We start from the raw sequence: 26,736 nt of genomic DNA, 5'->3' as shown, positions 1-26,736 counted from the left end.
AGTGTACTAGTAACAGCTGTGCCCTCTGTGTTGGGTTATTATCCTTTCAGAATTTAATAACGTGACACCCCTTTTTACTGGATAGCTTGTCCTTCCCTCTAGGAACAGATCGATAACAGACTTGTATCTGCTATTTGGATGTAATTGCTAGTGTCAGCTGATGTCTGGTGCTGTTTCTCCAAACAGCCCTTGGAAGCTCAGTAGGCTGTGGGGAGCGAGGATTTATTTTCCAGACTGGACTTGCACCATATCCAAGAAACCTGAAATAAAAAGATGGTTGTGCAGAGAAGTTTCCCTGCTCCCTTCTCTTCCTGCTTGTATTTGGTGATGTGTGGGCTGTGAGCTGGGGAGGGGGAGAGGAGAAATGGAGCCTCCAAAGGCAGTGCTGGATAACTGTGTGTGAGCCACAGAGCTGCCTTTGGAGGACTCCAAGGAAATGAAAGCTGACTGCTTAGCAATGCTCTCGTCTGCAGAGCCACAGACTTCACAGGTTGGCTGTGGATGGTGGAGGATGGGTTTGCCTTTGAGGGGGGAGAAGGCAAGAGGGTTCTCCGCTGCAAACAGTTTATTCTTGCTGAGTCTTTAGGGTAATTGAAGAGGGTAATTGCTGTACTTTCATGCATCTAATCCATGGGTTGCCTGGGGAAGAAGGAGGAAATTATTCAAGTGTAGGAAATAGGGGAGGTTTACTCCAAGGCTACCCACCTCCTGCTGGTCCTCCCTCTTCCTGGTTCCAGTTTTCTCCCTGGTTGCCGGGAGCTTTTGCTGGGGTAATTGATGGCACTCTTAGCTGCTGGGAAAGAGAGAGGGTGAGTTGTGGGTAATCTGAGGACTATTTCTCAAGGGAGCAGTACTTTTTTTAATGAGTGGGTTTGAGGGGAGGATTATGTGCGTGGAAATATGGTACGCAGAAAATAGAGGACTATAGTAACTATAAAAAAAGTCTGCAGTATCTAGAACTAAAAAGAAACTTTATAAATACTTCCTAGCTGTGGGGTTGGCCTGTGTAATCCTACAAGGAAAGAGAAGCTGAGTGATTGATGGTTGGCTCCATCCTGCTTTATCCCTAGATACAGAGTACTGTATTAAATATGGTTGCCTCTTGGTATGAACATGTAACAAGAGGCATAATATTAAGTTACAGCCTGTGGAGCTGTCTGGGGGAGGTCCATGGGATGGCATTCCTGCCTCCTTTCAGTCTGTGACAAAACTCCCATAGATGGAGTCAAGGCTGGGCTCTTGCTCTGTGTGTTTGTTTAATCACCCTGTCTCCAGAGAATGCAGAACTGCTGGGAATTGCAAAACCGTTTCATTAAGAATCCTTGATGCCCATTTTACTAGCTGAAAGCTGCGTGCCAGCGTGGGCATATTTTTGTTTATTTATAACACCTGCATTTAGAGCGCTCTGCAAGTCATCTGGAGAATGGGATGAGTACTTAAACTCCCGGGGTGGGGGGGGAGGTATTTGGAAATATAAAACCTGCCCTGTGCAGCTGTATGTGCTTCCACTGACCATAGCTGTGACCTGCAGTTGGCCTGTGCTATGTACTGCACTTCCCTCTCTTTTCTTTTTTAAATTTTTATTATTACTTCTATTTTTGTACTCAACTAAACTGAGAGGTGGAGGGGCGGGAGAGTGGAACAAGATAGACGGATATAATGGAGCTAAATCCTGCCCAGCTGTTTTCTCAGCAGCCATCTCCCTTACAATCCCAAGGAAATAAATGCTCCTCTTGAGGGTCCTGTTGGTTAATGATGATTTGAAGAGTGCACACAAACATCTCTGCAGATGCAGCCTGCCTGTGAGATTCCGGTCATGCAGCGAGCCCTGGGACCCCGCTCCTCCCGCATTCAGTGTGATGATAAATCATTCATAGCCTCAGGAAATGCAATTCTCTTCCCTGCTCTGCACATAAACAGTCCAGGACCCTGAAGAAAGCCTGTGTTTGTAGTCCTTGGAGGATGAGGCAAGTGCTGTGACAGCTGGGAGGATCTGAAATTAAAGTTATGGGAAAGGCTCTGAGTGCATGAGTGTAAAAGCAATTTGGTATGGATGGGTGTTTTGTTTTGTAGCTGTTCTTGGGTGATGGAGGGTGAACAGGGATGTGCTGGTGTCCTGATGAATCAAAAGTATCGCTGTGCTTATAATCCCTTGTTTTGTAGGGGTTCTGATTGCAAACATTGATTGTGATGTGGTTCTGGTGTTCAGGGTGAGGGGAGAGGTAAAGAGGTGCTGGAGTAGAGAAGTGGAGGAGTTCTTATTGTAGTTGAATGAAATGCAGGTTGGTAAAGGTCTCTGGGTGTTGTTTGTTTGTTCCAGCCTGAAGTGTGCAGCAGGTTGGCTGGGTGGAGGGGTGAGCCTGGAGTCAGCTACAGCTTGGAGAAGCAGCCTGGTGTAATATCCAGAGCAGGGAGGAGTGGGAGCTGTGTCCACGTGAGCTCCTTGTGCTGAAGCTGGTGCGGAAAGGGAACGTGTGAGGGAGGAATGGGACCCTGTGTGGACACCAGAATCTCACTGTGGCTGGCTTCAGGTCTGCTTTGAAAGACCTGCTCTCCCCTGAGCTCAGCTCGTGGCCAGTGTGGCCCTGGTCCCATTAACATCCCTGCTTGCTTCCCCCTTTAGAGCAGTGTGTGGGTTTGTTGGTGTTTCAGCAAAATCCCCTGGAAACCCTGGCAGGGAGAGTGCCCTTGGCCATTGACAGCTGGCAGCTCTGGCCAGCGTGTGGAGAGGAGGGTCAGTGGCCTGGATAGCTCCAGCTCTTACTGTTCCAAGCAGAGATCCAGCCTTTAAACTTCCCTCCTGTCTAATTTGGATTTCTGGTACTGAGCGTTGCACAGCGAGCTGCTGCAGGGAAAGGGAGAACACACACACACCTACACGGGCTCTGGAAATATGTCAGAATTGGGCTTGCTGAGATGCTCAAGCCCAAGCATGACCTACTTTGAGACTCCTGTAATCTCTAGGGGAATGCCCTCTGGATTAGATCAGTGTGATCCTATCAATTTGTGCTTCAGGCTGGAGGAAGCACTGACAAAGTTGCTTAGTTTCCCTTTTTGGGCAGGAAGTTTCTCTTTCCTTTTTCTTCTAGCACTAAGACTTGAGACCAGCAGAAGTGTGTTTGACAAGTACAACAGCCTTGGGCTCTGCTTTTCCATTATGGGTCTGTGCTGAGCACCTTCTTTCTGGAAGGCTTCTTTCTGTACCATGGAACAGCAAAGTCCACCCTTGTTTGTGTCTCATTTATGTTGTCTGGTGGAGGCTCTGGTCCTGGCCATGGAAAGATGCTGCAGCTGATCCCTCCAGTACCATTTTAATATTCAGCTGTTTCAATCTGTTTGTTTGGGTTTGTTCTTTTTGTCTGATCTGCTGCACTGAGAGACACTTTAATAAAATGTGAGAAATTTTCCAACCCTTGTCTTTCCTCTCGTCACCAGCCATTGTTTATGTAAGAGCTTGGAATATTTCTTTATTTTTTTCCCAACTAAAAAATTGCTTCCAGAGCTCAGCAAGGATGTGCTTATCCACGGCAAGAAGGAAATAAACAGGGAGGCTGCATTTAATTTCAGTGTCTGCCAGAAAGTGGGAAGCCAGCACTTGCCAAGGAAGGATTTTTGGAATAGAGGTGTACCACACTTAATTTTCCAGGAGACTTTCTGAAAATAAAGAAGCTGGAATGGAAATAAAGCTTGCTGTGATGAAGAGAAATTGCTACCCTGTTGGCTGGGAGTTTGGCCTTTGATGGCAGAGGTAGCTTTGCCTCGGGTGACTCTGGGGGGCTTTCAAAGAGGCTTTTCTCCCATCTTGCACATGGAGAGGAGTGAGGGGTGTTTGGACCACTGGTGTGAATTGTTCTGCCAGACTTCAAAGAGAAGTGGAAATACCTAATCTGTCGCTTTCAAAGGGAGGAATAAAATATTCTGATAGATTCTAAATGGAATCACATCAGCGGCGCCTCTTCCACCTTTGCCTTTGAGCTGCTCACTGATCTTTCTGATTGGGGTAATGCAGTGAGGAGGATACAGTATTCCCTTGAGGGGAGCAGCTTGTGAACATTACTGTTCAGTCAGCCTGAAAAGCTCTATTACAGACAGATTTAGACCCGTCTTTGTGCGCCGAGAGGCACAGCCTGGCTTCCGGGAGCGGGCTTTGTCTGGAGGACAGGTGCACATGGGGCTGAATTTTATTTACCCTTTTTATCTGCTGCCTGCACTGCTTTCACCTGCCATCTCTGGGAGGGGGCTGCTGCAAGGGGCAGAGAGGCTGTGGTTATTTGGGATCTGTCCTGCAGGACTGCAGCAGCATGGCTTGCCCAGGCCCAGCTGGCTTTGGCAGCTCTCCAGGCACCTAATGAGTTGTCCTCTGTGAGACCAGGAAGGTGAGGGTAGAAACAGATTTGCAAACAACCCAACCAGTATTGATTTTCTTCATTTCCCACATCTCCTGCCAGGTTTCTGTGCAGCAGCCTGGCAGCTGGGTGTTGTGCTGGTTGCCAGCGAGGCTGGAGCGAGCTCACAGTGTCTGGGGTGATGTGGGGAGCTGCCTTGCCCTGGCCATGGCGTTTCCCTGTCAGTATGCTCAAGCTCAGTTGGTTGTTGTGTACAAAACTGGGTGAGACGTGCCTGATACTAGCTGCTGCTTTTGCTGTTTTATGTATTTTCATGCCTTAGTACTTGAATTTCAATCCTGAGAGCCTGGTCTTGCAGTGAAAAGCACTTTCTCTGCACAAGGAAAAAGTCCCAGAAGGTCTCTGAGTGTGTTACTGAGAGCTGCTGAAGACAAGCGGGGGAGATGAAAGTCAGGTGGATAAACCATCAGCCTCGTTAAATCTGCTCTGAGATTGTCTTCAAGGTTTTGTCTGTGTTTCCAGAGTTCTGTAATAGCTTGCACTGAGCTTGAGGAGATGTCATGTAGGAGTTTTTGGATCAATATGAATATGGAAGAGGGAGAGGATTTCCTGAAAGCACAGTACAGACTGTTCTCTGTGTCTTGCAGCCACACTGGCGCATTTGAGAACATACCTTTTATCTCTGTCGCTGTGCTCTTTGTGTCCATCCCTTGAGTTTCAGCAGGACAGATGGGATTGTTCAGCCTTCACAGAGATGCAGCTCTTCCATGCTTCCCTGTAGTGGGCCTATCTCTGATGCTCTTTGAGTGCTGAGCCTCCCACGTGTCCTGGAGAGACCATGGGCTTCCCTGCCTTGCTCTGCAGGAGCAGCACAGCTGGAAACAGCAGAGCGAGTGCCAGCTGCTCGCTGACATGCTGGAGGATTGGGCTGCATCAGGGAATTTTAAGAGAAGCAGGCTGTAAAGCTCTTGTACTGGAAACTGAGGGGGAGGCATTCCTGGGATAGCTGCAGAAATCTGTTGCAGGGTGGTTTTGGTGCCCTGGCTGCTGTCAGAGGAGCAGGACTGTTTCCCTTCATGCCCTGAAGCTGTGCCTCCTCTCAGGAGGAAGGGAGTACACACGGTGCTGTGCCTGGGGTCACAGCCTTTGCCATGGCCACGCTTCTGGATTGTGTCTGCTGGGGTGGGAGAGTGCCTTCAAGGCAGCAGAGCAGCCCTGGCCACACCAGCAGCACTCATGGAGAGGTCCCAGCCCTGGCACGTCGCTGTCCCAGGGCACGGCCAGGGCCAGCTCCCAGAGCAGTTTGCCAGAGCTGGATTAGCACAGCCACAGCTGTCGGTTTGGGTGCCAGGGAAGATGATGCAGAAGGGGAGGGAGGAAGGAAAGGTTCCCTTTGAGAAATGGCAGGGGCAGCAGGAGAAGGGTGAGGCCTATTGATTACACGCTCATCTCAGTTTCTTTTGTGCCTCTCTTCGAAGCCACAACTGTGTGGACAAAGAAACCCTGTGTGGCGGTCTGAAGAGGGTGGTGGTGGTGGAGCAGGGTCTGGTGTGGCCTCTGGGAACCAAAGCTGCAGAGTCTGATCTGTTTGGACTTTAACCAAACTTTGCTGGCAGTCCTGACCTCCTGGAAGACAGCAGGATGTCCCTGGTGAGACAGGCTTCCAGGAAGAGTTTTGGTTTTGGGATGGGGTCTGAGTGCTCTGGTGAAGGCAGCTAGCGTGTGGGCTTGCTGAGCAGCTCTGAAATGTTGAGGATGTCTTTGTGCGTCACTGCAGGAATCCATAAAAGTCCTATTCATGCAGTTGGCATTATAAAGTTTAAAGAACCATTTATGCAGGGAACTAGTCTTGCCCCTAGAAAGAGATAGCTGGCTCAGCAGCTGCATGCAGCTCAGTTGTCGCCACATGGTCTAGGATTTATTCTGCTTGTAAAATGATGCATTTAAAGAATGCTTCCCCCAAAGCCACTCGTACCACATTCTTTGTATCTGAGTATATTCCCTTATCTTTCAGCTCCCTACTTTCCAAGTACAATACAGATTAGCTATGGAAAATGTCCAGTCCCTCTGGAGGTGGGCAATGGCCGCTGTGAGCCATCTTCTGAATTGGGAAGCTGAAAAGAAGCATCAAAATGGTGTACCTGTTGGAAACTGGGAGACCTGTGGTGTCCTCCCAATTCACACTGACATGCCTGGTTATCTGTTTCAGTGTGTTTGGGTGCCTGTTCCTGCATCAGTGGCCCTTCAGTGTGAAGATAGTTTTGCTCCTCAGAATTACACCTTCCCTAAGTCTGGCAGGGAGTGCTGCGTTCTCTTGTACTTGAGGCAGAAGGCGAAACCTGCAGGGCTCAGCATTTGCAGGGCACGTCTGTCATCCAGGAAGTGTGCAGAAGACAGATCTTCCAGCAGTCCCCTCCTTGTGTTATTCTGTGGCTGTTCATTTGTATGTGAGAGCTGGGGGCAGCAGCCAGGTCCTGGGAAATGCCCTTTTTTAGGAAGGAGTGAAGAGCCAACAAGAACAGGAGAAACAAGCTTCTACCACCTTGGCAGCTGTCCTTGAATAGGTTCTTTGGCTGGAAAAGCTGAGTGTTCCTGGGTGTGGGCTGTCTGGAGAAGGACAGCTCTGGGTGGATGTAATGAGTGTGACCAGCTGATGGGAGCAGATTGCCTTTCACTCTGCCACCTCATGCTAAAAATACTGGGGTGTCATGGGAAGGGAATGGTGGAGGTTGGAAAGCCTGTGTGTGGGCTGAGGTATGGTAGCAGCCTGTTCCTCGGGGAGTGCTGAGGGAGCCCAGCACCATTGGAGCAAGGACCCAGCACCAGAGAGCCGGGCACTGCATGGTCTCCTGGAGGATCAGGGATGCTCCTCATGGTGTTCAAGAGTGGAATGTGGTGGGTGGTGCAGCTCCTTTCCCAGGTTTCTTAAAAATCTGGCTGTGTCCTGTGCATGTCACTGACCGAGTAACACACTTGTTTTGTTGATTCGGAGTGGGAAAACATAGCTGGAGTGGGAGTGCACATGGCAGATGCTTGTGTTCTCTCAGAAAGCCTGGGGGTAGTAAAGACCTAATTAGCATTCTTGTGAAGGCAAGTCATAGGGAGACTCCAAGATTTAGGTTTGCAAGGAGAGAACTGGCATCAGTGAAAACAACAGATTGCTGGAAATGTGCAAGCAAAGTACTTGATGCTCTGGTGGAGGAGAGAAGGCGGCGTGGCAGGGGCGGTGGGAACAGGCAGGTACGTGGTGCAAGGGCACAGACTTCCTTCAGCATTGATGGAATGGTGGCCTGAGTCAGTGTCCTGTGTTGGTGCCTTGTACGTTCTGCTGACCCCCACTCTGATGGTGCTGAGGTGGGAGGACCTGTCTCAGGATTTTACTTGCTGGGGAAAGGTGAGCTGTGCAGTGCCAGAGGGTCACCAGGGGCTCAAGTACCAGACTGTGGAGTGTCAGGAGTTAAGTGGCAGATTGCTTTGTCTCCGCAGTCCCATTTAATTTGTTGTTTTGGACGGTTTTCTTTGGAGATGATCCAGGAATAAAATCCTTGTGTGAGGCCAGTGATTTCTAAAAGTTTGTGATTGTTTTTCCCTGTACCCTTTTGTCTCTGAAGGAGAACTGTACATGTGCTTATGTTGGCTGGAAGTGATGCTCTTGGAGAAAGCAAATTAATGTTCAAGTCGTTGAACCTCCGGTGTAGAGCTAATCATCATATTTCTGCATTTGCAGTATGTTTTCTGGCTTTCATTTATCATGGTGAAGTTTAGTTGAGTACAGCTCTCTTGCTGGTCTTCCAGTCCTCTGCCTGAGGCACATATGCTTCCATTAATTTTCTGCTATTATCCACTCGGGTGTCCTGTGTGATCCAACATGCTTAATTTCATTCTACTGAGCACCAGCTCTTCCGATCTGAAGTTAGCAGTGTGATTTGCAAGCACCATAAGGAAATGAATCTTTCTTTTCTGGAGATAACTGCTTCCTGAATTTCTGTTCTATTTGTAATGCATTAATAACCTCCATCCACCAAATCCTGCTCAACGGTTTGTGTCCCCTGGGTTTCTGTTGGACTGGAGTGTTCCTTGTTGTGTTATTATTGCATACAGAGCCTGCTGAGGACCCTTTGTGCTTGGTGCTGTTCCAGGTCAAAGCTGCTCAGTGTACTGGACACGTTACAGGCTCTTCAAGGAACGGTGTGGTGCAGTGCTGCAGCAAATACTTGAAGCCGTGGGTGTCGGAGGCCTTTGGAAAAGGGAAAGTTCCTGCTTCTCCATAGTCTGGGCACACGAATCCAGGGCACATGGACTGGTGGTGAGTGTGCTGTAAAGCTCTGATGTAGAACAGAGATGATGGTATAAAAGCTGATTTTAAGCAAGCTGAGTTTCAGAGGTGGCCATCCTACAAAGCATGACCAAGAGCAGAGTCTCTTTGGGAGTAGGTAGGCAGACAGGAGAGCAGAGAGAAGTCTGTGCCATGGATTTGCAGCTGCTTGATGTGTTCAAAGTGTGGCTTCAAAGACGCAGTGCTATGAGTGTCTTTGTTCCTGGGTGAAAGGGCTGGGTTGCCCTGTGGCTCTGACACCCTGAGGTGCTCTGCAGCGTCTCTGTCATCTGCTCTGGTCCTCGGATAAGTGTGTGCAAAAGTGTCTTTGCTTTTGATGCATCCTTTCTGCAGGGCTGAAGTTGTTAATAGCCTGGATTTCTGAGCTGGAAATGCCTGATGATCAGGCCCTGGAGCTGGACAAAAAAATGCAGGAAACTTGTGGACTGAGCAAATAATTCTCATAGCAGACTGTTTGCACAGAGAAGTGAAGTTTAGAAGGAAAAGCAAACATGCACTGGCTAACGGAGAGGGCGAGGCAGGGGAAGAACACCGAGACACGTTTCTCTGTCTACAGGTTCATTTCTCACTTGGTTGCTCAAGGATTTAACGCTGACGATCCAGAACTTGACAAGGCAATGTTTTGGAATATATTTGTTAAACCCCTCAGCCAGTGCAAGGCATTGAAAGCCAAACAGTTTATGAGACCTTCTGCCTGTGCAGACGCTTGTGGACTTGTGTGACTTGGGGGGCTCTGCTTCCCTTGGGGGTCAGATGCTGCCTGTGATGGTGCCTGTGTTTTCACATCACTTTGGGAGCAGCAGAGAAGCCTGGCTGAGCTCTTGCTCTTTGGGCTCAGGCAGGTGTGCTGCTCAGGGTTGTGCACAAGATGCCTAAGGGGGATTGTCTATGTCTCAGAATCAAGTATGAGTGGGCCTGTGGAGGAAGGAAGAGCAGTGAGATTTTCTTTTACGACTCCCTTTATAGTGCCCATGTCTTTGAATTATGTGGATTCTCTCTTGATGGTGCCAGCCAACAGAACAGAAAATGATGCACACCTAAATGTGAGGAAAGAACTTCTTTACTGTGTGAGTGACCACATGCTGGAGCAGGTCCTCTAGGGAGGTTGTGGAATCTCTTTCACTGGAGGTATTCAAGAACTGTCTGGATGCAATCCTGTCCCATGGTCTTCAGAATCACCCTGCTTGAACAGGGAGGCTGGTGCAGATGGTTTGCTCTGGTCCCTTCCAGCTTGACCAATTCTGTCATAGACTGTGGGGGTGTGCAAGGCAGCAGGAGGTGTAGGGATGTGTAATGATGGACCAGAATATTTAATTAGCTAATGATGTTCTATAATTTAATTAAAAGCATCTTAGAATATCTAGGCAGCAGGAGAAGTATGTTTTTGCCTCCCCTCAAGCCTACTGCTGATAAGTGTGTTAATACATTTACATTTGTTCTGTAAAGGCGCGTTTCTATCAGGTTTTCAGGGAAGTCGCTTTCCTTTTAAATGGAAAAAAGATAAGGCAAGACACTTGAGTCCTTTGTGGGTAGAGCCTATAATCCTCCACATGAGGGAAGTTCTGTTTGAGGCTTTGTCTAGCATTTCAGTGGTACAGTATGTTGCTGACTATTCTCAGCCTGCTTTGCATAGGTAATTAATTTGTCCCCTGCAGTCATTTCTCTGTAGTGATAATGCGGTAAATGCCAAACTTAGGTGGTTATGTGTGAGTACATGTAAAAGAACTAGTCACGGTGTGAATGACTGAGATGATGAGATGGGTGTGTAGGAAATACCGTGCACTGAGCATTAGCAACAGACTGCACTGTTTTCACCAGGTAATGCAAACAGTTCAGGCTCTGAACAATTCAGTCTGAGCCCTGATAACAGCGAGTACAAAGAGTGCAGGGCACACCTGGAAAATCTTTTTTATGGGTGTTTTCCATTTAGCCCTTGCACTGGCAAAGTTGTTTTTTTTTTGCTGGGTTGTTTTTTTGTTGTTGTTTTTTTTTTTTTTTTTCTTTTTTAACAGATAGAGAAGTTGAGGTTTGAAGACCTTAAGTGACATGTTCCAGGAAGATGTTATCAGAGCTGAGATTAGCCGTGGGGTGTTCTGTGGCTTTCCATCTTGTGCCTGTGCTGCTGAGCATCCGTGCAGAGGGAGCACAGGTTAGACACCCTGAGCCCTGCCAGCTCCGTGTTCCCTTGGGCTGCGTGGCAGAGTGCACAAACCCAGCTTTGCCTTTTTTTCCTTCAAGGGGCAGAAGGGGCTGGTTGCCAGCAAAGAGAGCAGAGCTGAGGATGCATTAAAGAGGAGGCCCTGTATGCAAAGGGCACTGTATAGAATTGGGCTGAGCTGTGTGTCAGCTGTTTCCTGCTGTGTGGCATTTGATCTGCAGCAGAGATCGAGTCCTGGTGACGTTGGCCATTGAAGCTTGTGCTCTTGCTGTTTCAAGGGAAGCCTGTATTACTTATTCATGTGGTTTTCAGAAGTTGTCCCGCAAGAATATGTTTGAGGGTCATCTTGTTTTTGTTTTTCCTTCTTCAAATGCTTTCCATTTATTAGACATCCTCCTTGTCAGTCATTTCTTCACAAGCAAATATTTCTGACATTCTTGGTTGTTTCTGTTTAAAGGAAGAAAGTTGAAAATCAGCAAAGGCTTCTGTTGTGCATACATTTATTTCTTCGCGTGCAGAGTCTTTCAGTGCTCAGTTCTAAACGGTTGAATTATTAAACTTGAAAAGCATCTGCTCTTTAGAAAGCATTCACATGTCTTGTAAACATGATGGATAAGGCAGAGCCTAATGCAATTGACAGAGCTTTGTTCATGTTTGGAATATGGGTTGATGTGAATTGTTATTTTAAAGCTGTGGGGTTTATGCTTTACTGCTGGGGTAGCTGGTGACTGATCTTGTGAAGTCAGCTCCCTTCCTCTGCAGGACTGAGCATGCTGTGTGGAGCTGGCTTTTCCTGGACCAACATGGTGGCAGCCCAGGGATGGCTCATGGGTGGAGGTGAAAGGTTGGTCCAGGCTCATTTCACTTCAAAAAGTCAAAGCTCCCCAGCCCAGGGATGTTTGCACAGGTGCTTTTTTGGATTGCACTCTCTTCCCCAAAGAAACAGCAGCCACCCATCATGACCTTCAGGGAGGCTTTGGGGACTGATGGATTTCCACTGAGGCATTCCTGACTCCAGGGCTGGCTTTCCTGTATCCTTTTTCCTCAGTGCCTCTGGTGCTCATTTTTTAAGCTTATGGATGTGCAGAATAATGAGTTCTGTCAGCAGCTGCCTGGGTAGCACAGGAGGCCTGTGCAGTCCTACCTGGAGTGTCTGAACATCTGCTCCAAGGGACATTTTCCCCTTCTCCCACCCCACCCCACTGTGAGTAACTAACCAGTGCAGAACTGATGGTGACTGGGAGGCCAAAACTCGAAAACTTTCCCACATAAAACGCACTGGCAGTGCCAGCAGAGATGAGGGTGAGAGGAGATGGCTCTGCTGTGCCAAAGCTCTCTTTCATCTCTTTTCAGCTCTCCCTGTGAGGGGTCCTGGCTCACAGCACATAGATGAGTTGTGCAGATGTCTTGGCTGGGAAAGAAGTGGCCCCTTTTCCCTCCCGGGCAGAGCAGAGAGATATAAGAAAGCTATTGATCTGCCTCTAGCCAAAGTGAGCTGAGCCAGGCTCTGCAGTGCTTTATTGAGCTGGATTAGGGCTTTGTTACTTACTGGAATTAAAACAAACAAAAAATCCCCACAACAACAACAAGAGAAGTAAAGAAATAAAAGCTGAGTGATGAGGGTTTTCTTTGTTGGTAAACAGATGCTGGGGGTTGTTTACCTGCTGGTTATTTCCCCAGGCAGATGAGAGGAAGGAGCAGACACTGAACAAAGGCTGTGCTTTCTCATCCTGCTCTGGAGGGAAGCAGACAGCCACGGGATCTGCCAGGCTCGGGGCTGGCAGTGGGCAGCCAGAGCTGTCTCCTGGCACAGGGTGGCAGGAGTCCAGCTGTTCATGGGCAGGTGCTTCTCCTGCTGCTGGGAATCGCAGTGGTGAGAAGGATGCCAAGGGGAGGCTGGCATGGGAAGCTGAACTCTGTGGTGGCCCATCCTGTTGGTCACTTGCCCCTCAGTGGTGCTCAGGAGATCTGCCTGGCTGGGATTTGCAGCTCTATTTCACTTCTGCTGGAGGAAAAACAGAGCAAGTGCTCTCTGGGGTTCTTAATCCAGGCTTTTTCCTGAGCACTAAATTCAACCTTGAAGTCTTTCCCCTCTGGTAAGCAAGTATTTTTGAGGAAAAACGAGTTTTGGAAACAGTGTAATTTATTTCCTTGGTACTCTACTGGAAAAGTCATCAGTCTTGGCTTTGCATTCCCTTCGCTGCTGTTGAGAAATGATGCTGTGGTGCCACAGTGCTGGCACTGCCTGTCTCAGCCTGGGCAGGTTGGTTAGCACAGGGAGCCGTGGCTCTGATGGTGCCAGCACGGATGAAGAGCACTCTGGATCCGGTTCAGTGTGGGAAGGTTGGCCAGCTTTGCAAATAGGAGGAATTGGAATTGACACTCTGTGTCTGAATGTGTTAAAATTTAACTGTAATTGTAATTTAATCTTACTTGTGTGCTGGGGTGTGAGCATTGGGTCCTACCGAATTCTTCTTTGGTATTGCAGGCTCGAAGCTCTGCTTGGTGCTCATGGTGCAGCTGGTTTTGCTTTACTCAGTGGAGCAAGAGGCTGGCCAGGAGCAATGCCTACTGCTTGTCTGAACTGCCCTGCCAAACTCACATTGTCTTGTTCCATTTTGGGGAAGTTGGTTTGATTTGTGGTGCCATGTGAACTCCAGCTGAAATGTTCCCTCCTTGGTGCTTGTGCAGTAGTTGGTGTCACCTCCTCCTCCTCACTTTGCTCATGTGTAATAGAAGAAGTGCTCTTTAGACTTGGGAGGGGAAAAGGGCTTTTCTGGGTGCTTTCAGCTGCTACAGAGCCCCAGTGATCTTTAATCCTAAGGTGAAAATTGACATTGCAGCATTTTCCAGGGAAAAGCAGCCTTGAGAGGAAATGGAGCTATAAATGAGCCTGGCTGGGCTCCTGGCTGAGTGTTTTGAATCAGTTTGTGCTCTCCCTTTTGGCTACAGGCCAGGCTCTCAGAGGCAGCTTGGCAGAGCTGTGCTTGGTGCTCAGGTACCCCCTAACCCTGCTGATGTTCTGGTAAGCAAGTGTGTGCATGCTGTGCTGGGGCTGATCACATGTGCACTCAGTCCTGCTTGCCAGTGCTGTGCTTTGGAGGCTGTAAGAATGTGCTGGCATCATGCAGTTCACCCACAAATTTTGAGAATCTAACCTTGTAATTTTAGCAGCTGGCTCAGCGCTGCCTCCGAGCAGATAGGCTGGTTAAAACAAATAAATAAATATACAGGCCTGTTTCCTGTGCCTGTCAATATTGGAATAATTTTAAATGGTGTGTTTTCTCCTGGTCACTGACCTATAGTTTATTCCATTATCGACTGCTGGGTTACTGGCTCTTTGTATTCTGTGGTTAAGTGAACTGTAAGGCTGAAATCGCTTGGCTGAGATGGTGTTGCTGGGCAGGAACTCGGCTCTGGCTGACTCAGATTGGGGTGAAAGTGTACCCTTTGGCAACTCAAATACTCATTTATCTCCACCTCCCCCCTAATAAACGGGTTAAACAACATAGTGGAGTATTGATCCTGCTTTCATCTGGCGGCCCTAGGCTGTAGCAGTTACCTTTGTGCCACATTCCTGCTGCTTTCCCAACAATGCCTTCCATTTTCTGCAGAGCTCCTGCCCTCCCCTCGGTGACCTTCTCTTGGTTGGGCTGTGTTGGGCTTTGCTGAGGAGCGTCCAGCCCCGGCGTGGGCAGAGCTTGGCAGCCTCTCTTGGTGAAGGCGTGCTCGGTTGCTGCGATGCTGTGAACAATCCAAAAGTGGAGTTCCGTGGCTTGGTAACGTGCTGCTGTTCCTCAGGCTCTGCTCTAGGAATTGCTGAGCTTGGGTAGAATGACCACGCAGTTCTTTTGGGGTGTCACAGACGGACTGAGGGCTGGGTGAAGCTGTGCACCTCTTGTCTTTCTCGGTGCTGTGGTTACTGGTGGATGTTCAGTGGTTGCTGCCACGTTGTCCTGGTCTCTGGGCAGTAATAGACCTTTACTGATGGCAGTGGCTTAAAACTCTGATTAAGGCTCCTGGAGTGGCTAGTAATGCTGCTCTCAGAAAGGCACTTCCTTCTGAGAAATGCCTGAAACTTCTGACATCCAGGTTGCTGGTGGGGGATTTAGCAGAGCCCCATGTGAGCCCCAGACTGCCTTGGCTGTGCCTCCTGTGTGGTGTAAAGGCTCTGCAAACTCGGGTGCAGGCTGTGCTAACACCCAGTGACCCATCATCCTTTTCCACAGCCTGGGGCAGGTTACACAGGCCTGGGGAGCTGCAGCCTCTGTGCTGAGCTGTGTTTATTAACAGGGGAGGAGGGTAATTCACTCTCTTTCCCTGTTGGTTGGTGTGAACATTCACTCTGAGCCTGCACGTCCTGCCTGGGACTGCCTCAGGCTCTCTGGCTTTTTTGGCTGCTGTAGAAAAGTAGCTTTAGTACACAAATACTCAGAACTGCTGTTCTGTATGATCCCTTCATATTTCAGGTCTTATGAGGACTTGATCTTTGTTAGAGACTGCTTTGCGTGTCTTGCTTGTGGGCTGTGGGGGTGTTGAAAAGGCCTGTTTGTGTGCTGCTCAGCTTCCCACCAGATGCATCCATCATCTTCAAAAGAAGCAAGGGAGAAAGATGGCTTATAATTTTTTTTTTTTTTTTGAGCCATCGGAATTTGGCATAGAAATAAACAGGTGTTCTGGCATGGGAGCAGAGGAGTGTTTGTCTCTGAGCTCCTGTCTCTTGTCACGTGAGGATCTTCAGGGAGTCTCTATCAAAGAGCTGACTTTAGTAATGATGTAATTTTTTTTTTCACCTAAGGGATTGATGAATAACTGGGTTCCTGGTGTCTCTGGCAGGGTAAGCTGATGCAGAAGGCAAATGTCTCTGGAGTGCAGCCCAAAAATTGCCTTAGGTAGAATGAAACTTTCAAGATAAAGAACGTCACTGCAACCTCTGGCCTTATGAGGCAAATATTTGGGACTGTGAGTCCCAATGTTTTGTGCTGTGTTCAAAGGAGGTCACGTCTGCTGTTTCTGGTAGACAATGCTGGGAGTAAACCTTGAACCTCTGCGGAACCCAAGTGTTTTAGGGACTTGATTTTGGCACTTTGGCCCTCGAGATGAAATGTGTGCCAACATTTTGTGTGCAGTTTTCCCCACTGTCTGTTGTCTTGCCTTTGGTGTTTGACTTCTGAGTCTGGCCATGTGGGTTGCTTGATGTGGAGAAATCCACATGGATGGTGAAATCATCAGATGGATGCTGAAAAAGCTTTCTAATACCAGTGCCCTCTTGCTGAGCCCTGCCAGGGGTGTGTGCAGGAGGGAGGCTGGAGGCAAAGACAGCAAACCTGTGATCAGTGTTAACTTTGTTCCTTGGCTTCCAGGCAGTGCCAGTTTCAAGATAAGGCAAACACTGCAGTGACCTTATCCAGGGACCTCACTGACGTCAGCGTGTGCCTGTCCCTTAACCTCGCTGGACTTTGGGTCAGGTTTCTTTGAAGGCTGGACATTGAAAGCAAAGAGTGAAAGGCTAGCTGGGGTCACCCCAGTCTTAGCTGGGGTAACTGGAGCAAAGGCAAGGGGCAGGCTGTGTGAGTGAGACTGTTGGGAGGCTCAGCCCACGTGTGACTGAAGGCAGAGGGCTTTCCCATGGCCTTCTGTCTTGAGTTCTTAGGGCAGACATCTCTTACAGACCTACTGCTGGACCTCTCGACATGCATCTCCCTTTAGATGTTCATGTGTGTGTCCTTGGGGCACTTAGAAAATCTCTGGAGATGCCCAAAAGGATTGAGGCACCCAAGTGTCTGTGCACAGGATCATCATGACACGCTTGGTTTTATTTTGTCCTTAAAGAAACCCAGGCTCTGAGCAGATGGAAACATTAGCATGAGCACTGTGTGGCTTTGTGTTTTAGTGCTGTCTCCCAGAGCAGCCAGAGAGATGCATTACAAAGTTCTTGCTTTAAAAGGACCTCAAATGGCAGCAGCCAAGCTGGGGCAGCCTTGGAGAGGACTTGTAAGGCATTTTTTGGGTCTTTGTGGAGTGCTGTGTGCCTCAGGGGTTGCCTGTGAAACTTGTTGCAAATCCTGTGTCATATAAAAGTCCAGGTGCAAGCCTGGGTTGGTAAGGTGTAAGTGAATGGCATTGGCTGGGCAGGAAATGTTCCTGCTTGGCTTTAGAGCTCTACATAGCAAACAAAGGAACAGAAATAACAAACGTTGGATTTATTTAGGAGAAGGGTGACTTTGCTTTTTATTGTTAGCCACAGGAGAACAGCAACTTCCACATAGTGTGATCTTCTTGTGAACTACAGCAACTCTGCCTACAGGCTGCTGGTGGACATCTGCTCCTCAAGCTACCTACTGTGTTCATCATGATACCCGAGGTGTTTGGTACCTTACTGATTCTTCTGCTGCTCCCTTCCTCCCCCATGGGTGTGCTGCTTGCTCAGGGCATTTTGGCACCAGGGAGAAGGCAGAAGTAGCATTTAAAACATGAAGGATTCCAGATGTGAGCATGTCTTGGACACTGCGAGTGGAGGAAAAATGCATAATCCACACAGTTGTTCACATTATGGTGTGGCCACATGGCTTGTGTGATAAATAGCCCAGATAAAGCTGATTGTTTTTGTATGTTAGTTTCCTCTCTTCTTTTTTAAACTGTAAATTGAAATCCACAGTCTGGGAGCCTGCAACTGTATACCTGTTAGCTGCATTCCCTGCTGCATGTCAGCTTGATGGCTGAAGCTTCACTTTCTTAAATGTCAAGGATTAGGTGTTAGAAGTTCCCCTCTTCCTGCTGGAGGAGGTTGGAGGAGGCCCCTGAGAAATGTTTGCCGTAGGAAATGAGAATTGCCAGGATCCTGTATTTCAATGGAGTCCATGTGATCCCTTCCCCTTGTGAAGACTGAAACAATGCTGATATTGCCACTTCAGCCTTGCCAGACAGCAAAGCCTGGTCCTTCTGATGCACTGATTTGCCCCTGCCACCACTCTGCAAGGACAGACCAGCAGAGATGGCTTTGGGACTGTCAGTCTCCTTCCCCATGGATGGGAACTGTGCAGATCATTTTGTAACTTTATTTTCACAAGGAACGGGCAAATGGTCTGTGCTGCACTTGCATGCTGATGAAACCAAATACTAGATTGCCTTAGTGAGAGGCCTCATTTTGAACTTTTTGAAGACAAGATCAGAGGGGGGTTGTGAGCTCATTTTTATGGGAGGTAGCTGGAAAACTCATCACCTCTGATGCTGGTTCTCCTTGAAGGTTTTGTAGTGACTGAGGTATTACTGCTATTGACTATGTGTTGGTTTCATCACAGAATTGTTGATCTTTGTAGAGATGATTTTAGTGCTTTTGTTTACCAGGTAACATCAAAAATTCACTACCACTGGGTCTGTATCTTTTCCATTGAGGTAGCAGATTCCAAAATGCCAGGTGAGGATTGGTCTGCGCTCTTCTAAACTTCTGATGCTTCATACAGGGCTTGTGCATTGATTGCAGCAAATTACATTGAACTCTTGAGTTCTTAAATTATTTTTGAGTCTGGAGTTGATTTGGAGAGTGAAAAATGGATGTCACAAGTGTCTTGAAGATGCTGTCTGAAGTAATAATGCTTGTTGCAGGCTGTGCAGGCACTGTGGTGAGCAACACCTCCCTGCTAACAGGGCTGTTGCACAAGGAGTGGGTGGCTGTCCTGGGGTGTTCCTGGCTTTGTGTTTCTCTCCAGCTTTTTTGTTCACATATTTTTTTTAAATGGATGGCCAGAATTCTTAGAGCAGTTTGATTTAAATAAGAAATGTTGAGCTGAAGGAATTAAAGAAAAAAAAAAACCAATTCAAACACAACAGAGGATTGCCTAATTTGAGGCTGGTATCTGTACCGTGTCACACTCTCCTGTCAGTCAGGGATCTTGTTAAATGTGTATGAGTTTTCTGAGACAGACCTTGCAGTCTAAGGCTGGATTCCTGCATACTTCAGGCTGTTTCAGGAATCTGCTTGAGGTGCTGTTGCCTCTTTTCCATTTCACAGCCATGCTGCTGCATCCCTTGTGATCAGGCAGGGAATGGAGGCTTTGGACTCCGTTCTCCAAGGAGACTCCTGAAGTTGCCTGGGAAAATTCTGCTGTGTCTGAGCAGCTGGCGAGGGCAGGCAGAGCTGCCAGACAGGAGGGCTGTGACTGTCTGAAGCAGTGGGCAGGAGGCAGCACACACTGACCAGTGAGGCTTTGGGGAGCTGGATCCTCCGTTCTGGCTTTGATTTGGTGTGAAAGGTTTGGCTCCAGGCTGCTGACCTGCCCGGCCCAGCAGTGTGGCACGAGCAGTTGCTTGCGTGAGACCTTTCCTGATTTCTGTCCTGACCTGATGTGTCGTGTTCTGGAGAGGTTTTATAAAGATGCTCTTGGGTGGTGAGCGAAGTGCTCTGATATATATTCCCCCAGGCCCCATGGTGTATTATTTTTATGTACTTCTTTAGGTGAAAAAGAAGAATCTGGCAACTGTGTAGGAAGCTGATGCTTTGACTGGTGTACACAAGCATTAAAAATGGTAAATCTGGGGGGTTTACCTGGGATTCTTTGTCTATTTTTCTTTAACACTTTGAGTTCTTCTAGACTTCCTTGCATGCAGGTAGAAAAATAAAACCTTAGACATGGTCAGTGCTGTTGTCCCAGGAGAAATGCTGAGTGTCAGGGGGTGGGCTTAGGGCTGCAGCGTTTCCAATTGTGACTTGGGGCTACAGCATTCCCAAATGTGCATTTCCCAGTGCATGGGGCCCGGAGCAGTTATCTGGAACAGTAGTAATGTAAATTGAATGAGCAGTCCAGTTAAATAAGTAATGAAGTTAGCAGGGTGCCTAATTAAATTAAATTCAAAATTATGTATGGATGATGCCTTTCTAATAATTGCTGTAGGTTTGTCATTGAGGAACTCCACACTGCCCTCTTGGCTGAAGCTTCCTCTTTCCCAGGTGAATGCTGGGGCTGTGTTTTACACTTCAGTTTGCTTTGCCTCCCCCCTGATGCTCTTGTGACCATTGCAGTGTTGCTGTTTTCTGTTTTGCTGAGATGTGTGGAGGCAGTTTGGGTGATAAGTCTCTGCTGTTTATATGATGACTTTTTATATTCCTGCAGAGGATTTCTGTTTTGCTCCTAGGCCAGCCTTAGTGCTGTTTCCTTGGTCCCTGTGCCCCACTGATCTCCTTGTTGGGGCTGTTCCCTATTCTTTCCCATCCCTGTGGTACCTGGCAAGTTGCTTCTGTTTCCACAAAGCAGGATGGCACGTCTGCTAACTCTGGGCACAATGACTTAGCCCATTTCTTTATTTGAAAATAATCTCTTCATCTTCATCCTTCTGGACTTCTTTCAAACCTCAGCACTTTGAAGGTGTGTGTCACTTTGGGGATAAACATTAAGCTGAGGCAGAAGAACAATTCTGAAGTGAGGAAAAGCTGCTGAAATTCAAGACACTTGAGAAAATGCAGCCATCACAGCCACCAAAGGGAATTCTCCTCTCTCCAGACAGCACGTTGAGGGCAGCCTCTCCCTGTCCTGGGCACAGTCAGGCACTCAGTGCATTTTGAAGATGGGTTGTCAAGGCAGAGCTGGCTCTGGCTGGCAATTACTGACCTTTGAGGTAATGTGTCCTTAATAGAAGGATTTGAGTACATCAGAGGAAGAATTGTCATTGTCATTATCATCTTTTCACCTCCTTTTGAGAAGGGCAGGTCTATTAAAGGGCCTCTGCTCCAGCAGAACTGGTCCTGGCCTTCAGGAGATGACTCCTGACTTTTCTGAAGATGAAAGGTGTGGGGAGGCAGGACAGCCCAAATGACCAGAGCTCTGTTGCTGCTTTTTTAAATTTCCCCTCTGCCCCACTGTTAATTTTGCACCAGGATTTATGTGCTGAGTCCCAGATGGTGTCTTCAGTGTAGTAGCCAAGCTTGCCTGATGCAGGGGCTGTGCTCCTGGGCACCCACAGCTGGCAGTGTGTTTTGGGCACAGAGATTGTTCTGCATGAAGCAATAAATGGTCTGCAGGGAGGTGCCTGGGACAGCAGCTACAGGTGATGAATGACAGAAGGTTTTTGTCACGTTCAGAGCAGTCTGATTCTTCCTTGTTGATGGTTTCTCTAGGAAAACCTCCAGGTGATGAACAAGAGGATCGTGCCACCACTTTTTCTCCAGGAATGGCGAGTGCTTCCCCTGTGCTGTTTCATCAGAGAATGTGGAGGTCTTTGGCCAACTTTTTGTTAGTCCTTGATTGAACTTCAGGTAGTCCTTGGCACCTCCATGCCCAGCGTCCCTGGGACAGAGCAGCACCAGGAGACCCTTGTGACCCCCATGTCCCACGTGGGAGTGTGGAAGTAGAAGGATTTTGGCTGGAGTCCTTCTGAAGGCACAGGAGTTCAGTAAACCACAGGGTGCAGTGAGGGATATAACGAAGTGATTTGCATGGGTGCAGTGACCTGAGCAGGGCTCTGCACATTTCATGCGCAGTTGCGTTAAAGGGATGCTGATCATTTTCAGCATGACCTGCTAATTATCAGAGCAGATGAAAGCATTTTTTTTTCCTCTTTAAATCCTCCTCCCCCTACATGCTCTCTTCTTCTCCCTGCTCCTTCCCCAAGCCCTTATCTAAGCTAATCAACATGACACAAACAGCCAAAAAAGCAGTATTCTTACAGCAGCTATTAACTAGAAAGGAGACAGCGGGTGTCTGGAGCCCCTCGGGAGGGACTCGCCTGGTATAGCCCACTGCTTTTAACAGCCAGAGTGAGAACAGAAAAACTCTAAGCTTCTTTCTTTTCAGGTCCTAATACGCAGTGACCTGTATGCTGTGGTGTAGATTTTTAGGAAGCCCCAAATGTGGAATTTTGGTGGTGATGAGGAGCTTCCCAGAAACTTGATACATCTGTGATTAAATATAAATTAATATCAATAGCTGTATTTTTTTGGGTAAGTTTTCAAAAGTTTGAGACGTGGCTATGTCCTTCAAGGAGACTCTTTCCACCCCAAATGTTGGTTTGTTGTTAGTAGTCCCTCAGCAGCAGAACACACAGCTAGGGGAGAGTTCAGTGAAGTCGTTTCTGTGATTGCATCAAGCTGGACACAAGTTTGTTTTCTCCCATATTTCAAGCATTTGTTTTATCTAGAGCTGTGGGAGGCATTTTCCATTGTCCTCTGCTCTGTGCTAGATGAATACTTAAAAAGTTGTGCTTGTGGTGATAACAGAGCAGGCTGAGACAGAGGACAGACATGTCTTAGGAATTTCAGCTGCGGTGGTGCGCTGGAGGGAGGCTGAGCAAACGGACACGATGTTTAAATAGTGTGTCCTGAATTGCTTTAATTTGGTTCTTATTTTGTAAGCCGTTGGCTGGGTTTTCTGTCCTTTCAGAAATCAGCAGCTTCTTATGAAATATGGAGCTGTTTAAAAACAGACAGCAGCTGCTCCATCCTTGCGTCAGCACGGACTCGGCAGAAGGAAGGGGAATGGTAGACGGTTGTTTAGCTGTGATATTCTTCCCTTCATTGCTGTTGTCATATTGTGTTAACAGAAGGTCTGATCAAATATACACCAGGAAAGTAAGACTTAATGTTTCTTTGTTCTCCTGGAATGGTGTTGGGAGGGGAGTGGGGGAATGTTTGAATGAGACTTTTATTTATGTGGTTCAGATAGCTCAGCATTGCCTGTGTCGGTAGAGATGTTGTTCTGCTCTTGTTTCTTAGGCTGCTTGCTATATTTTTAGCTGGGAAAAGTCTTTACTTTGTTTGTACAAAACCTCTGCTGTGTGGTACGGAAACTTTGGGGGGGTGGTGGTGTGTAAGTATTTAACAGGGAGAGTATGATCTGTTCACGCTGACTTCCTAACTTGTTTTAAACTCTCCTCTAAAAAAAATCTCAGCCAGATTTTTTAAAAAATAAAATGAAAAATGAGGAACATTGTTGCACAAGATCTGGAAAGAACCCAAATAGTTTGCTTACTGTTAAAATTGCGACATGACTGGAAACATTTGGTAAAGAAAAATTAATTGCGTGGTGTATTTGTGGTTTCCTGTTGAATCTCAATTTCTAGAGGAGGTTGAAAATCCCATGGATGTTTCCTCAGATTACTAGATAGCATTATACCTTGTGTGCATGATGAAAGACCTTCAGTAAAGCGTGCCAGATATCCATGGCTTGCTATAAAAAGTCTCTCCCATCTGGAACACGACTGTTTTCTCCTTTTTAGTGGGATGATTTGAGCAGAGATAAACATGCAGTGAAATTTAGCCTGGTCCAATCTTACTTCACTACCAGTATGGATTTCCTTGCAGTCTGGGAGTCACCTGAAGGAGGATGCTCAGCCTTTTAATGAGCTTTGAAGCCATGGGCAGGGGTGGCTGGTAAGGGAGTAGGAGGAGGACCAAGCAGTTGTCACTCAGCAGAGGATGGGCTTGAATGTGGTTGAAGATCTGCTCTGGGTCATCTTGCATCACTCCTGGGTAATGATCCTGTGCATGTTGAGCTGCAGAGCCAGAGCTTGGGGGAAATCAGATGGGAGGACTGCCAGGACTGTTTGGAGTCCCCCTGCAGCTGCCCTGTGAGAGGCCCCACCGTGGCCAGCCACAAAGCCACTTCCATGCAGAGCTGGAGCACCTTAGGAGGGGCTGGATGGACAGGTAGGGTGGTGAATGCTGGGGCAGATTGCTGAAGAACATGGTGGTTTCCCCTGTCTGGAGGCTTGGGGAGTGTCTGAGAGCTGCTGGGTGAAACCTTGGGCTGGAGACATCTGGGCAGGGGTCAGATCAGAGCATCACATTGGCCCACAGCCCCTGCTCTGCCTCCTCGTTTGATCACACAGATGTTTGTGTATGCAGAAGTATAACTCGTGATGACACAGGGCTTAAGGTTGTGAAATCTTTGAGGCTCTTCTGGGTATTCCTGTGGGAAGGGAAGAGTTATCCCTCAGATAATTTCCATGGGGAAATAGTTAATCTCATAAACACCAGAGGTTGTTTTCTAAAGCAAACGCAGGGCTGTGGGGGAGCGCGGTTAACCATGTAGAGTGAAGACAGGCTAAAGCTCATAAAGGAAAAATGTATGTAGGAGTTTATAGATGCATATGCGTGAATTAGAGCTTCAATTTGAGATCACTGACTGAGATTAGAATGAGCTGCTGTGGAGCTAAACCACTTACAGAGAGCTGAGAGCAACTTTTTGAGATGGATGGTGGCCCCACCGCTTGATGACTGAGAACATGCACGGTTGTTTAAAGTCTGCTTCTTTAAAGTGTCGGGGGTTTTGGTGTAGTTTGAAATAATGAAAAACTTACTTTAGGATTAATGCTCATCCAACTTCCTGAAAATTCCCATCCAGTTTTGAATGTGTTCACTCTTGGGCTGTTGGGAGTTAAATTTTCCTCTTGACTCAATTGTGGCAACAGTCTTCATTTATCGCTTCCCAGTTTAGCTCCCGTATTAAAATTATAACAAGGCTGGGATTTATTTTTGTCTTGTGTACATTTATCTCCTGTGTATCCTTGTGTCTATTATTAGAATCCTGCTCCATTGCTAAATGGATTGGCCGAGTTCTTGGGGACAAAATATTGAAGCATATGACTAGACTGCAATACCCCTCAGCCACTCGGCTCTGCAGTATTCATAGTGCCTGGGCTTACCCAGCTTGTCACAGCTTATTTTAAATGCTGAGGATGCAGTGGGCAGAGCCAGCAGATAGGAGATCTTAAATGGCATATCAGTTTGTAAGTGAAAGGAGGGAGGAGGTGGACGTGGGGGGGAAGCTCCAGCTGAGAATAAACAGATAACAGTGGTGTGTGTTTGGGAAGCAGCTGAGTTGCATGGCCTGGGTACAGCCCTCTTGTTTAGCTTTTTTTATTTGGACTTATTTTATTTCTTGACAGGGTATTTCTGTTTCAGGCTGAAAATCCAGAAATGTTGAATCCTCTGGAAGAGGACTGGTGTGGTGGTTGGATGGCTATGAAGTTACCCTTTCCTGAGTTAAAAAACAAGCTTTTCATAGGTTCCAGCCATGTTTCAAAGCCCCTGTGAGTGCAGCCAGTCAGTGGCTGAACACTTGTCCTCCAGTTTCTCCCTGACTTCTTGGCTTGCACAGGAGTGATTTGTCTTTCCACTGATCTTTCCTTCTGGTTCCACATCCCATCTGAGCTAGCTGTTTTTTTTGATCTTTGAGGAGTTTGCTCTGTTTTACAACTTCACTGTTGAGTACCTTCACCATGTTCTTGCTTTGCTTTCAGGATCTGTTTGTCCATGTGGCCTCTTACATGTCTGCAGCTATCTCCCAGGTGTTAGGAAGATCCTCAGGGCTCTGCACACTGTATTGTTGTACCTTTCAGAGGTCTAGTTTTTTATGCTTTAAAGTTATTTTTTTAAATTGCCTAGGCAGTGCCTTTGCCAAGGACGTGGTCCAGAACTCACAGAAACAGAGAAGACTCTTACTGCAGTGAAGCACAGCTTGGGATCAGATTCTTGGTTTGGTTTTCATTCCCTTCCACTTTGTTTCACTAAAAGATGTGACGAGCTTCTTCCCTACTCTGATTTGTTGGATTTTTTTTTCCTTTCTCTACTGTCTGCAGGGTATGCTGTGCTACTGGACTTCTTGATCCAGTTGGAGAGGCATTGCCTAGTAATGTCAGCTTGTTTTTGCACAGATCCTTGAATGAGTTGTCTTTTTCCACCTCCTCCTTTCTTTGTGTTCCTCATCCAACATCCTTTGGTTCCTTCGTACGTGCCACATGCTTCCTTTGTTTTGCCTGTGTTAACAGAATTTTCTGACGTTGGAGCCTGTTCTGAAGGATGTGGCTTGGCCCTTGCAAAGCTTTTTCTCTGCTCTAGGCTCTGGTGGAGACAGGTGTGCCCAGTGTGCAGTTGTATCTGGGGTGGATGTGTTTTTTGGAGGCTCTGGCTTGTGGAGCACAGGGATGGTTTGGCCCTGGCCACGCGGCTGTGGGTGTAGGAGATTGGAGCTGCAGGGTAGGATCAGCACACAGGACTGAGCTGCCTGAAGGATTTTTTACTGTGGCCACAGAAGTGCTTGGCAGGTGGAGGAGAGTTGATCAAACAAACCTGCTTCCACCAATTGTCCAGCTTTTGTACTTTTTTCTGGGGATTTTTTTTTTTTTTTAAATTTCATGGACTTTAAAGCATGCATGATTGAACAGTTTAATTAACTGTGGGAACTGCTTGAGAGAACTTACTGGGATTTTCTGCAGACCTTGCTGCCCTTTTCATGTTTTTGGCAGAGCAGAGTTGCTGTGAGCAAGCAGGCAGGAGTGCCCGAGGATGTGGCCCAGGTAAGATGTTATCACCTGAGCAGAGATCAAAGAGCCTGTGCAGTTGACTCTGGTGTGTAGGCTTGGCTGTTTGATGGTGGGAACCAGTCCCTGATCTGGTATCCCCACCTGGGCAGGCTGCTCATGGAGCCAAGGTGCACCTTGGGCACTTTGCTGATCTTTGGGTCATCTGCTCTTCCACCTGACACCTCAGACTATTCCAGAGGCTGTGAAACTGGTTACAGGAGGAATATCAGCAGTGCTGTTAAAGTTGTAGGAGCTTTATAGAACCTGGAGGTTTGACAGGGCCTGCCAGCATGTTTTCAGAGGTTGCTAACGGGTGATATTTCAGCTTGTAATCCTGTTCTCCCTGCAGTGAATGGGTGAACAGAGGTTCCCCATTGGTATTCAGCCCAAGTTCTTCTCCCAGTCCTGTCAGAAAAGTCACCATGTCTGGCATGGCTGAACATGAATTTTCCAGGCCATGGGAACCACCTGAGGGGGGTACAGGAGCTGGAAGTGGCTGCAAGTGGCTCCTTCTCCAGGGAGAGCAGAAGTGAAGACCCACCTTGGAATAATGGAGATTATAACAACAAGGTTCTGGCTTGTGTTTCCAGCTTTATTAGCAG

At 47.6% G+C, this 26,736-nt stretch overlaps 1 protein-coding gene across 11 annotated transcripts in view; it reads left to right on the top strand.

Annotated features, from left to right (window-relative positions):
* NCOR2 (nuclear receptor corepressor 2) overlaps positions 1 to 26,736 on the top strand; it is a 228,066-nt gene that overhangs the window by 20,431 nt on the left and 180,899 nt on the right. For 10 of the 11 annotated variants that reach the window (XM_077787267.1, XM_021532799.2, XM_021532798.2 and 7 more), the window contains exon 1: positions 8,486 to 8,652. The exons of the other annotated variant lie outside the window; for it this stretch is intronic. The gene's annotated coding sequence lies outside the window, so the exon portion shown is untranslated. Of the gene's footprint in view, positions 1 to 8,485; positions 8,653 to 26,736 lie in introns of those variants that run through there. 11 annotated transcript variants of the gene reach the window in all.

This window comes from Lonchura striata, chromosome 18, assembly GCF_046129695.1.
Source record: "Lonchura striata isolate bLonStr1 chromosome 18, bLonStr1.mat, whole genome shotgun sequence".
Taxonomy (NCBI): domain Eukaryota; kingdom Metazoa; phylum Chordata; class Aves; order Passeriformes; family Estrildidae; genus Lonchura; species Lonchura striata.
Note: the sequence above shows the minus strand (reverse complement) of the source record. Positions and strands in the feature narration are given on the sequence as shown.